At 38.3% G+C, this 4,023-nt stretch overlaps 1 pseudogene; it reads left to right on the top strand.

The window, feature by feature from the left end:
- Positions 1–1,529: 1,529 nt before the first annotated feature.
- LOC129521212 (ATP synthase subunit alpha, mitochondrial-like) lies at positions 1,530–3,222 on the top strand (annotated as a pseudogene).
- The last annotated feature ends 801 nt before the right edge of the window (positions 3,223–4,023 follow it).

Raw genomic sequence — 4,023 nt, 5'->3', positions numbered from 1 at the left:
TGTGCCTGCCTGCATTCAATATCTACAAATAGTTCATTTTGTCTCATTATGGTGTAGTATATTATTACATACATTTAACAGATGCTACTTCAGTATTGTTGCCATAATAGACATTTAGGTAGCCTCCTGCTATTTACTAAAAAAAAAAAAAAAAAAAAAAAGAAAAGAAAAAAGATTATTGCAGTAGATATCTTTCTCTCCTATTCCCTTCTGGAACAGTTTTCTTAGGATTTTGCTCAATTTTATCTTTTTGAAAACATGCCAACATTTACATGGTTGAATAATTCTTTACTGAAAATTAAGATATATTCAAACAAAGGTAGAAGAAATGAAAAATAGGAGCAAATAAGAAAAAAAAGAAAGATCATGTGGATAGACATAATGATAAGATAGTAAGATAAGCCAAGTTACCAATATACTATTTGGAGTTACCTAGAAAGAGCAACAGGAGTAAGTAAATAGTGAGTATCTGCACAGAAACAAAACAAAACAACAATAAAAACACATATTAAAGAAAAATTAGAGGGAAAGATGTTAAAGGATGTCTATAAATATAAAATAGTGAAGAATGTGATGGGAGGATGAAACAATTAGAATACAACAAAAATTCAAATAATAAATTAACTGTATCTAAGGAAATATATTTTTTTCTTTCTAAAGTAATTGACATCAAAACAAATAGAAACCCCATAGGTTAAATCTAATGATACCCAAGGACAAGAGTGGCAGTTTCTCTTAAAAGAAAAATCCTTTTGGGGGGGATTAAAAGATCCTCATATAAATTAGCTTTTATAACAGATTTTATTGCTAATTAGATTCAAATATAATGTTTAAAAGTCAAAGTGGGTCAAGGTTTGTTTAATTCAGCTAAAAGAATACAATTTTTAAAAATTCATACTATTAAAGAGAGAATTTTATTTTTTTAGAGAGAGAAATTTAAAATGAAATGTTAAACATTGGCACAAAAATATTCCATTAAGCTAAAAGAAATAAATAATAAAAATGAATTTAATTTAAATTACATATAAGAATCTTTTAGAGTCCGGATGCCTGAATGGCTCAGCAGTTGAGTGTCTGCCTTACGCTCAGGGCTTGATCCTGGGATCCTGGGATCGGGGATCGAGTCTAGCATCGGACTCCCTGAGGGGAGCCTGCTTCTCCCTCTGCCTATGTCTCTGCCTCTCTCTCTGTGTGTGTGACTCTCATGAATAAATAAATATTTTTTAAAAAAAGAATCTTTTAGAGACAAATTAACAATATGTTTGATGTATAATATACCTACTATAATACTAATATATCATTATCTACTACATAATATATTATTATTAATTTATAGGGTTAAATTAACATTGTAAGTATGTGTAATAGGTACCATATTTTGTATTAAGATTGATGATAAAAACAATTCTTAAAAAATTAAAACATAAATTGAAAATTAAAAATTAGGAAATGCGGCCACTCAGCCATTTTGTCCCAGTCAGTCCGGAGGCTGCAGCTGCAGAGGAACCCCCCGAAGAGAGACTGCAGAGATGCTGTCCATGCAGGTCGCCATGGCCGTGGCTTGCACCCTCCCTCGGTGGGCCGGGCTAGTCTCCAAAAATGCTTTGGGATCATCCTTCATTGCTGCAAGGAACCTCCACGCCTCTACCACTCATCTTCAGAAGACTGGCACTGCCGAAGTGTTCTCTATCCTTGAAGAGTGTGTTCTTGGAGCTGATACCTCTGTCGACCTTGAAGAGACTGGCCGTGTCCTAAGCATTGGTGATGATATTGCCTGTGTACATGGGCTGAGGAATGTTAAGGCTGAAGAAATGGTAGAGTCTTCTTCAGGCTTAAAGGGTATGTCTCTGAACTTGGAACCTGACAACATTGGTGTTGTCATGTTTGGAAATGATAAACTAACTAAGGAAGGATATATCATGTAAAGAACAGGAGCCACTGTGGACGTTCCAGTTGACAAGGAGCTGTTGAGCCATGTTGTAGATGCCCTTGGCAATGCCATTGATGGAAAGGGTCCAGTTGGTTCCAAGATCCATAGGCGAGTTGGCCTGAAAGCCCCTGGGATCATTCCTTAAAACTGCATGCGAACCAATTAAGGCCGTGGTGCCAATTGGTTGTGGTCAGCGTGAGCTGATTATTGATGACCGGCAAACTGGCAAAACGTCAATTGCTATTGACACAATCATTAATCAGAAATGTTTCAATGACGGGACTGATGAAAAGAAGAAGCTATACTGTATCTATGTCGCTATTGGTCAGAAGAGATCTACAGTTGCCCAGTTGGTGAAGAGACTTACAGATGCAGATGCCATGAAGTTCACCATTGTAGTGTCAGCTACTGCTTCTGATGCTGCTCCACTTCGATGCCTGACTCCTTATTCTGGGGGGGGGGGGAATATTTTAGAGATCATGGCAAACATGCTTTGATCATCTACGATGACTTATCCAGACAGGCTGTTGCTTATCGTCGGATGTCTCTGCTGCTCCGCCGCCCCCCGGTCGTGAGGCCTATCCGGGTGATGTGTTCTACCTACATTCCCATCTGCTAGAGAGAGCAGCCAAAATGAACAATTCTTTTGGTGGTGGCTCCTTGACTGCTTTACCAGTCATAGAAACACAAACTGCTGATGTGAATGCTTACATTCCAACAGATGTTATTTCCATCACTGATGGACAGATCTTCTTGGGAACAGAATTGTTCTACAAAGGTATCCGCCCTGCCATTAACTCAGTTTGTCTGTGTTGGATCTGCTGCCCAAACCAGGGCCATGAGGCAGGTGGCAGGTGCCATGAAGCTGGAATTGGCTCAGTATCGCAAGATTGCAGCTTTTGCCCAGTTTGGTTCTGACCTTGATGCTGCCACTCAACAACCCTTGAGTCGTGGCGTGAGATTGACTGAGTTGCTGAAGCAAGGACAGTATTTTCCCATGGCTGTTGAAGAACAAGTGGCTGTTATTTATGCTGGTGTAAGAGGATATCTTGATAAATTGGAGCCCAGCCAGATCACAAAGTTTGAGCATGCTTTCTTGGCTCGTGTTATCAGCCAGCACCAAGCCTTCTTGGACAATATAAGGACCGATGGAAAGATCTCAGAACAGTCAGATGCTAAGCTGAAAGAGATTGTAACAAACTTCTTGGCTGGATTTGAAATTTAAAGTCCTGTGGATTCACATCAAATGCCAGTTTGGTTTGTCATTGTTTATTCTAGTAATCAGTTCCATTAGTAAAAGGATTACTCTCATGCTCCAGATGTACAGAAATTACCTTAAAAATAAAGGTTCCATATTGCTTGGTAAAGAAAAAAATAGGAAATGCACTTCTGGTTTATCTGTTTTCCTTTTTAATTATTTATTCACTTGAGAGCAAGAGAGAGCACAAATGAGAGGGGCAGAGGGAGAGAGAGATCCTTCCTGCTGCTCAAGAAGCCCAATATGGCACTCAATTCCAGGAGCTGGAGATTATGACCTGAGCCAATGGCAGACGTTTACCCAATTGAACCACCCAGGTGCACCTGGTATATATGTGTTGAGACACAATTTGTTTTTTCATTTACTAGTAGATGGACATACGGCTTATTTGCAGCTTTGAGTCATTCTGAATAAAGCAGCTATGAATATTCACATACACATCAGTATAAACGTACATTTCCAGCTCTCTTTGTTAAGTACAGAAGCATGGGATTGCCATTTTGTACAGTATGTATGTTTTACTATATATGATACAATATAGTGTTTTCAAAAGTGGCTAACAGTTTGCACACCCACCAGCATTGTGTGAAAGTTTCCCTTACTCACTCTTCTCAGCACACCTGAGGATTTTAACTTTAGCCATTTTAGTGTATGCGTGTTTAGTTGTATTTCAGTGTCCTAATTCGTATTTTTCTGATGGCTAGTGATGTTTAGGATATTTTCACATGAAAATTTGCCAGTTTTTATCTTACTTTGTGAAGTGTCTGCATCCATCCTGTTGATTTTTTAAGTAGGCCATACTATTATTTTGGGGTTGTAAGAGCTCTTTACATCT

Source organism: Nyctereutes procyonoides, unplaced genomic scaffold (assembly GCF_905146905.1).
Source record: "Nyctereutes procyonoides isolate TBG_1078 unplaced genomic scaffold, NYPRO_anot_genome, whole genome shotgun sequence".
NCBI lineage: Eukaryota > Metazoa > Chordata > Mammalia > Carnivora > Canidae > Nyctereutes > Nyctereutes procyonoides.
This window is presented reverse-complemented; position numbering and strand designations above follow the sequence as displayed.